Source organism: Gymnogyps californianus, unplaced genomic scaffold (genome assembly GCF_018139145.2).
Source record: "Gymnogyps californianus isolate 813 unplaced genomic scaffold, ASM1813914v2 HiC_scaffold_402, whole genome shotgun sequence".
Taxonomy (NCBI): Eukaryota; Metazoa; Chordata; class Aves; order Accipitriformes; family Cathartidae; genus Gymnogyps; species Gymnogyps californianus.
Window position 1 is genome coordinate 4,016 of NW_026114293.1, and position 9,112 is coordinate 13,127.

The window sequence follows — 9,112 nt, forward strand, 5'->3', positions numbered from 1 at the left end:
CAAAAAAACAAACCCTGATGTAATCCGCGAGCTCTGCCAGGTGATGCACTCCTCCAAGGTGGGTAGTTGATGCACTCCTCAAAGGCTGAGCGGAGAAGGACTCCTCCAAGGCTGTGCGCTGAAGCACTCCTCCGGGGCAGCGTGGGAAGCACTCCTCCAGGACGCGCAGTGAGTAATCCAAACATTCCAGCGTGCGTAGAATTCCAGGAAAAAAACAATCCCGCAGGGCTCCAAAAAGAAAATGGTGAGAGCGCTTCAAAAAGCCCAAGGTGGAGAGCCTTAAAAAGCCACAGGGCGGAGAGCTTCCAGAAAGCACCACTGTGGAGAGCTCCAAAAGTGTCCACAGGGGACTGCTCCCAAAAAAACCCATGCTGGAGAGGTACAAAAAGAAAAAAAAGAGTGAACAGCTCCCAAAAAAACAAACCCTGATGTAATCCGCGAGCTCTGCCAGGTGATGCACTCCTCCAAGGTGGGTAGTTGATGCACTCCTCAAAGGCTGAGCGGAGAAGGACTCCTCCAAGGCTGTGCGCTGAAGCACTCCTCCGGGGCAGCGTGGAAGCACTCCTCCGAGGCACGCGCAGTGAGTAATCCAAAAATTCCAGCGTGGTAGAATTCCAGGAAAAAAACAATCCCGCAAGGGCTCCAAAAAAGAAAATGGGAAGCTCTCAAAAAGCCCGAAGGTGGAGAGCTCTTCAAAAGCCACAGGGTGAGAGCTTCCAAAAGCACCACTGTGGAGAGCTCCAAAAGTGTCCCACAGGGACTGCTCCCAAAAAACCCATGCGAGAGGTACAAAAAAAAAAAAGGGTGAACAGCTCCCAAAAAAACAAACCCTGATGTAATCCACGAGCTCTGCCAGGTGATGCACTCCTCCAAGGTGGGTAGTTGATGCACTCTCAAAGGCTGAGCGGAGAAGGACTCCTCCAAGGCTGTGCGGTGGAGCACACCTCCGCTCGCGCAGGCGCACTCTCTGGGCAGCGTGAGGAAGCATTCCTCCGAGGACGCGCAGTGAACAATCCAAACATTCCAGCTGTGGTAGAATTCCAGGGAAAAAACAATCCTGCAAGGGCTCCTAAAAAAGAAAAAAAAAAAAAAAAAAGATGAAGTGCTTCAAAAAGCCCTAAGGTGGAGAGCTCTCAAAAAGCTCTCAGGTGGAGAGGTACGAAAAAGAAAAAGTGGTGAACAGCTCCCAAAAAAACAAACCCTGATGTAATCCGCGAGCTCTGCCAGGTGATGCACTCCTCCAAGGTGGTAGTTGATGCACTCCTCAAAGGCTGAGCGGAGAAGGACTCCTCCAAGGCTGTGCGCTGAAGCACTCCTCCGGGGCAGCGTAAGGAAGCACTCCTCCCAGGACGCGCAGTGAGTAATCCAAACATTCCAGCGGCGGTAGAATTCCAGGAAAAAAACAATCCCGCAAGGGCTCCAAAAAGGAAAATGGGGAGAGCTCTCAAAAAGCCCGAAGGTGGAGAGCTCTTAAAAAGCCACAGGGTGGAGAGCTTCCAGAAAGCACCAGTGTGGAGAGCTCCAAAAGATTCCCGGGGTGCACAGCTCCCAAAAAACCCATGCTGGAGAGGTACGAAAAAAACAGTGCTGAACACCTGCCAAAAAAAAAAACCCGATGTACTCCACGAGCTCTGCCAGGTGATGAACTCCTCCAAGGTGGTAGTTGATGCACTCCTCAAAGGCTGAGCGGAGAAGGACTCCTTCAAGGCTGTGCGTGAAGCACTCCTCCGGGGCAACGTGGTGAAGTACTCCTCGGGGGCACCGCGCTGAAGTAATCCAAAAAATCCAGGTGGTGTAGACTTCCAGAAAGAAATCGATCCTCTCAGCGCTCGCCAAAAAGAAAAATGGTGAAGCGCTTCAAAAAGCCCTCAGGTGGTGAGCCCTTAAAAAGCCCCAGGGCGGAGAGCTTCCAAAAAGCACCACTGTGGAGAGCTCCAAAAGTGTCCCACAGGGGACTGCTCCCAAAAAAACCCATGCCGGAGAGGTACAAAAAGAAAAAAAGAGGTGAACAGCTCCCAAAAAAACAAACCCTGATGTAATCCGCGAGCTCTGCCAGGTGATGCACTCCTCCAAGGTGGGTAGTTGATGCACTCCTCAAAGGCTGAGCGGAGAAGGACTCCTCCAAGGCTGTGCGCTGAAGCACTCCTCCGGGGCAGCGTAAGGAAGCACTCCTCCCAGGACGCGCAGTGAGTAATCCAAACATTCCAGCGGCGGTAGAATTCCAGGAAAAAAACAATCCCGCAAGGGCTCCAAAAAAGGAAAATGGGGAGAGCTCTCAAAAAGCCCGAAGGTGGAGAGCTCTTAAAAAGCCACAGGGTGGAGAGCTTCCAGAAAGCACCAGTGTGGAGAGCTCCAAAAGATTCCCGGGGTGCACAGCTCCCAAAAAAACCCATGCTGGAGAGGTACGAAAAAAACAGTGCTGAACACCTGCCAAAAAAAAAAACCCGGATGTAATCCACGAGCTCTGCCAGGTGATGAACTCCTCCAAGGTGGGTAGTTGATGCACTCCTCAAAGGCTGAGCGGAGAAGGACTCCTCAAGGCTGTGCAGTGAAGCACTCCTCCGGGGCAACGTGGTGAAGTACTCCTCGGGGCACCGCGCTGAAGTAATCCAAAAAATCCAGGTGTGTAGACTTCCAGAAAGAAATCGATCCTCTCAGCGCTCGCCAAAAAGAAAAATGGTGAAGCGCTTCAAAAAGCCCTCAGGTGGAGAGCCTTCAAAAGCCCCAGGGCGGAGAGCTTCCAAAAAGCACCACTGTGGAGAGCTCCAAAAGTGTCCCACAGGGACTGCTCCCAAAAAAACCCATGCCGGAGAGGTACAAAAAAGAAAAAAAGAGGTGAACAGCTCCCAAAAAACCAAACCCTGATGTAATCCACGAGCTCTGCCAGGTGATGCACTCCTCCAAGGTGGGTAGTTGATGCACTCCTCAAAGGCTGAGCGGAGAAGGACTCCTCCAAGGCTGTGCGCTGAAGCACTCCTCCGGGCAGCGTAAGGAAGCACTCCTCCCAGGACGCGCAGTGAGTAATCCAAACATTCCAGCGCGGTAGAATTCCAGGAAAAAAACAATCCCGCAAGGGCTCCAAAAAAGGAAAATGGGGAGAGCTCTCAAAAAGCCCGAAGGTGGAGAGCTCTTAAAAAGCCACAGGGTGGAGAGCTTCCAGAAAGCACCAGTGTGGAGAGCTCCAAAAGATTCCCGGGGTGCACAGCTCCCAAAAAAACCCATGCTGGAGAGGTACGAAAAAAACAGTGCTGAACACCTGCCAAAAAAAAAACCCGATGTAATCCACGAGCTCTGCCAGGTGATGCACTCCTCCAAGGTGGGTAGTTGATGCACTCCTCAAAGGCTGAGCGGAGAAGGACTCCTCAAGGCTGTGCGTGAAGCACTCCTCCGGGGCAACGTGGTGAAGTACTCCTCGGGGCACCGCGCTGAAGTAATCCAAAAAATCCACGTGTTGTAGACTTCCAGAAAGAAATCGATCCTCTCAGCGCTCGCCAAAAAGAAAAATGGTGAAGCGCTTCAAAAAGCCCTCAGGTGGAGAGCCCTTCAAAAGCCCCAGGGCGGAGAGCTTCCAAAAAGCACCACTGTGGAGAGCTCCAAAAAGTGTCCCACAGGGACTGCTCCCAAAAAAACCCATGCCGGAGAGGTACAAAAAGAAAAAAAGAGGTGAACAGCTCCCAAAAAACCAAACCCTGATGTAATCCACGAGCTCTGCCAGGTGATGCACTCCTCCAAGGTGGGTAGTTGATGCACTCCTCAAAGGCTGAGCGGAGAAGGACTCCTCCAAGGCTGTGCGGTGGAGCACACCTCCAAGCTCGCGCAGTGACGCACTCCTCCTGGGCAGCGTGAGGAAGCATTCCTCCGAGGACGCGCAGTGAACAATCCAAACATTCCAGCTGTGGTAGAATTCCAGGGAAAAAACAATCCTGCAGGGCTCCTAAAAAAAAAAAAAAAAAAAAAAAAAAAGATGAAGTGCTTCAAAAAGCCCTAAGGTGGAGAGCTCTCAAAAAGCTCTCAGGTGGAGAGGTACGAAAAAGAAAAAGTGGTGAACAGCTCCCAAAAAAACAAACCCTGATGTAATCCGCGAGCTCTGCCAGGTGATGCACTCCTCCAAGGTGGGTAGTTGATGCACTCCTCAAAGGCTGAGCGGAGAAGGACTCCTCCAAGGCTGTGCGCTGAAGCACTCCTCCGGGGCAGCGTAAGGAAGCACTCCTCCCAGGACGCGCAGTGAGTAATCCAAACATTCCAGCGGCGGTAGAATTCCAGGAAAAAAACAATCCCGCAAGGGCTCCAAAAAAGGAAAATGGGGAGAGCTCTCAAAAGCCCGAAGGTGGAGAGCTCTTAAAAAGCCACAGGGTGGAGAGCTTCCAGAAAGCACCAGTGTGGAGAGCTCCAAAAGATTCCCGGGGTGCACAGCTCCCAAAAAAACCCATGCTGGAGAGGTACGAAAAAAACAAGTGCTGAACACCTGCCAAAAAAACAAACCCTGATGTACTCCACGAGCTCTGCCAGGTGATGCACTCCTCCAAGGTGGGTAGTTGATGCACTCCTCAAAGGCTGAGCGGAGAAGGACTCCTCCAAGGCTGTGCAGTGAAGCACTCCTCCGGGGCAACGTGGTGAAGTACTCCTCGGGGGCACCGCGCTGAAGTAATCCAAAAAATCCAGGTGGTGTAGACTTCCAGAAAGAAATCGATCCTCTCAGCGCTCGCCAAAAAGAAAAATGGTGAAGCGCTTCAAAAAGCCCTCAGGTGGAGAGCCCTTAAAAAGCCCCAGGGCGGAGAGCTTCCAAAAAGCACCACTGTGGAGAGCTCCAAAAGTGTCCCACAGGGGACTGCTCCCAAAAAAACCCATGCCGGAGAGGTACAAAAAGAAAAAAAGAGGTGAACAGCTCCCAAAAAACAAACCCTGATGTAATCCGCGAGCTCTGCCAGGTGATGCACTCCTCCAAGGTGGGTAGTTGATGCACTCCTCAAAGGCTGAGCGGAGAAGGACTCCTCCAAGGCTGTGCGCTGAAGCACTCCTCCGGGGCAGCGTAAGGAAGCACTCCTCCCAGGACGCGCAGTGAGTAATCCAAACATTCCAGCGGCGGTAGAATTCCAGGAAAAAAACAATCCCGCAAGGGCTCCAAAAAAGGAAAATGGGGAGAGCTCTCAAAAAGCCCGAAGGTGGAGAGCTCTTAAAAAGCCACAGGGTGGAGAGCTTCCAGAAAGCACCAGTGTGGAGAGCTCCAAAAGATTCCCGGGGTGACAGCTCCCAAAAAAACCATGCTGGAGAGGTACAAAAAAAAAAAAAGTGCTGAACACTCCAAAAAAAAAAACCCGGATGTAATCCGCGAGCTCTGCCAGGTGATGCACTCCTCCAAGGTGGGTAGTTGATGCACTCCTCAAAGGCTGAGCGGAGAAGGACTCCTCCAAGGCTGTGCGCTGAAGCACTCCTCCGGGGCAACGTGGTGAAGTACTCCTCGGGGGCACGCGCTGAAGTAATCCAAAAAATCCAGGTGTTGTAGACTTCCAGAAAGAAATCGATCCTCTCAGCGCTCGCCAAAAAGAAAATGGTGAAGCGCTTCAAAAAGCCTCAGGTGGAGAGCCCTTCAAAAGCCCCAGGGCGGAGAGCTTCCAAAAAGCACCACTGTGGAGAGCTCAAAAGTGTCCCACAGGGGACTGCTCCAAAAAAACCATGCCGGAGAGGTACAAAAAGAAAAAAAGAGGTGAACAGCTCCCAAAAAAACAAACCCTGATGTAATCCGCGAGCTCTGCCAGGTGATGCACTCCTCCAAGGTGGGTAGTTGATGCACTCCTCAAAGGCTGAGCGGAGAAGGACTCCTCCAAGGCTGTGCGCTGAAGCACTCCTCCGGGGCAGCGTAAGGTGAAGCACTCCTCCGAGGACGCGCAGTGAGTAATCCAAACATTCCAGCGTGTGGTAGAATTCCAGGAAAGAAAACAATCCTCGCAAGGGCTCGCAAAAAAGAAAAATGGTGAGAGCTCTCAAAAAGCCCAAGGTGGAGAGCCTTAAAAAGCCCAGGGGGAGAGCTTCCAAAAGCACCATGTGGAGAGCTCCAAAAGTGTCCACAGGGGACTGCTCCCAAAAAAAACCATGCGGAGAGGTACGAAAAAAAAAAGAGGTGAACAGCTCCCAAAAAAAAAAAACCCTGATGTAATCCGCGAGCTCTGCCAGGTGATGCACTCCTCCAAGGTGGGTAGTTGATGCACTCCTCAAAGGCTGAGCGGAGAAGGACTCCTCCAAGGCTGTGCGCTGAAGCACTCCTCCGGGGCAGCGTAAGGAAGCACTCCTCCAGGACGCGCAGTGAGTAATCCAAACATTTCCAGCGGCGGTAGATTCAGAAAAAACAATCCCGCAAGGGCTCACAAAAAGGAAAATGGGTGAAGCCTTCAAAAAGCCGAAGGTGGAGAGCTCTTAAAAAGCACAGGGTGGAGAGCTTCCAAAAAGCACCAGTGTGGAGAGCTCCAAAAGTGTCCCACAGGGGACTGCTCCCAAAAAAACCCATGCCGGAGAGGTACAAAAAAGAAAAAAGAGGTGAACAGCTCCCAAAAAAACAAACCCTGATGTAATCCACGAGCTCTGCCAGGTGATGCACTCCTCCAAGGTGGGTAGTTGATGCACTCCTCAAAGGCTGAGCGGAGAAGGACTCCTCCAAGGCTGTGCGCTGAAGCACACCTCCGTGATGAGCATTCGGGCAGCGTGAGGAAGCATTCCTCGAGGACGCGCAGCGAACAATCCAAACATTCCAGCTGTGGTAGAATTCCAGGAAAAAACAATCCTGCAGGGCTCCTAAAAAAAAAAAAAAAAAAAAAAAAAAAAGATGAAGTGCTTCAAAAACCCTAGTGGAGAGCTCTCAAAAAGCTCTCAGGTGGAGAGGTACGAAAAAGAAAAAGTGGTGAACAGCTCCCAAAAACCAAACCCTGATGTAATCCACGAGCTCTGCCAGGTGATGCACTCCTCCAAGGTGGGTAGTTGATGCACTCCTCAAAGGCTGAGCGGAGAAGGACTCCTCCAAGGCTGTGCGCTGAAGCACTCCTCCTGGGGCAAGCGTAGGGAAGCACTCCTCCAGGCACGCGCAGTGAGTAATCCAAACATTCCAGTGGCGTAGAATTCCAGGAAAAAAACAATCCCGCAAGCGCTCCCAAAAAGGAAAATGGGGAGAGCTCTCAAAAAGCCCCAAGGTGGAGAGCTCTTTAAAAAGCCACAGGGCGGAGAGCTTCCAGAAAGCACCACTGTGGAGAGCTCCAAAAGATTCCCGGGGTGCACAGCTCCCAAAAAAACCCATGCTGGAGAGGTACGAAAAAAACAGTGCTGAACACCTGCCAAAAAAAAAAAACCCGATGTAATCCACGAGCTCTGCCAGGTGATGCACTCCTCCAAGGTAGGTAGTTGATGCACTCCTCAAAGGCTGAGCGGAGAAGGACTCCTCCAAGGCTGGTGCAGTGAAGCACTCCTCCGGGCAACGTGGTGAAGTACTCCTCGGGGGCACCGCGCTGAAGTAATCCAAAAAATCCAGGTGTGTAGACTTCCAGAAAGAAATCGATCCTCTCAGCGCTCGCCAAAAAGAAAAATGGGTGAAGCGCTTCAAAAAGCCCTAAGGTGGTGAGCCCTTAAAAGCCCCAGGGCGGAGAGCTTCCAAAAAAGCACCACTGTGGAGAGCTCCAAAAGTGTCCCACAGGGACTGCTCCCAAAAAAACCCCATGCCGGAGAGGTACAAAAAAGAAAAAAAGAGGTGAACAGCTCCCAAAAAAACAAACCCTGATGTAATCCGCGAGCTCTGCCAGGTGATGCACTCCTCCAAGGTGGGTAGTTGATGCACTCCTCAAAGGCTGAGCGGAGAAGGACTCCTCCAGGCTGTGCGCTGAAGCACTCCTCCGGGCAGCGTAAGGAAGCACTCCTCCCAGACGCGCAGTGAGTAATCCAAACATTCCAGCGGCGGTAAGAATTCCAGGAAAAAAACAATCCCGCAAGGGCTCCAAAAAAAGGAAAATGGGGAGAGCTCTCCAAAAAGCATGAAGGTGGAGAGCTCTTTAAAAAGCCACAGGTGGAGAGCTTCCAGAAAGCACCAGTGTGGAGAGCTCCAAAAGATTCCCGGGGGCACAGCTCCCAAAAAAAACCATGCTGGAGAGGTACGAAAAAACCAGTGCTGAACACCTGCCAAAAAAAAAAAAAAACCGGATGTAATCCGCGAGCTCTGCCAGGTGATGCACTCCTCCAAGGTGGGTAGTTGATGCACTCCTCAAGGCTGAGCGGAGAAGGACTCCTTCAAGGCTGTGCAGTGAAGCACTCCTCCGGGGCAACGTGGTGAAGTACTCCTAGGGGGCACCGCGCTGAAGTAATCCAAAAAAAATCCAGGTGGTGTAGACTTCCAGAAAGAAATCGATCCTCTCAGCGCTCGCCAAAAAGAAAAATGGTGAAGCGCTTCAAAAAGCCCTCAGGTGGTGAGCCCTTCAAAAGCCCCAGGGCGGAGAGCTTCCAAAAAGCACCACTGTGGAGAGCTCCAAAAGTGTCCCACAGGGACTGCTCCCAAAAAAACCCATGCCGGAGAGGTACAAAAAGAAAAAAAGAGGTGAACAGCTCCCAAAAAACCAAACCCTGATGTAATCCACGAGCTCTGCCAGGTGATGCACTCCTCCAAGGTGGGTAGTTGATGCACTCCTCAAAGGCTGAGCGGAGAAGGACTCCTCCAAGGCTGTGCGGTGAGCACTCCTCCGGGGCAACGTGGTGAAGTACTCCTCGGGGCACCGCGCTGAAGTAATCCAAAATCCACGTGGTGTAGACTTCCAGAAAGAAATCGATCCCTCAGCGCTCGCCAAAAAGAAAAATGGTGAAGCGCTTCAAAAAGCCCTCAGGTGGAGAGCCCTTCAAAAGCCCAGGCGGAGAGCTTCCAAAAAGCACCACTGTGGGAGAGCTCCAAAAGTGTCCCACAGGGACTGCTCCCAAAAAAACCCATGCCGGAGAGGTACAAAAAGAAAAAAAGAGTGTGAACAGCTCCCAAAAAAAACAAACCCTGATGTAATCCACGAGCTCTGCCAGGTGATGCACTCCTCCAAGGTGGGTAGTTGATGCACTCCTCAAAGGCTGAGCGGAGAAGGACTCCTCCAAGGCTGTGCGG

The 9,112-nt window shown here is 51.8% G+C and overlaps 1 long non-coding RNA gene across 1 annotated transcript; it reads left to right on the forward strand.

Annotated features, from left to right (window-relative positions):
• The first annotated feature begins 348 nt into the window (after positions 1-348).
• On the forward strand, positions 349-7,408 carry LOC127028751 (uncharacterized). The gene is made up of 3 exons (XR_007768050.1): positions 349-379; positions 5,685-5,756; positions 7,361-7,408. It is a non-coding gene; the product is annotated as an uncharacterized LOC127028751 (long non-coding RNA).
• The last annotated feature ends 1,704 nt before the right edge of the window (positions 7,409-9,112 follow it).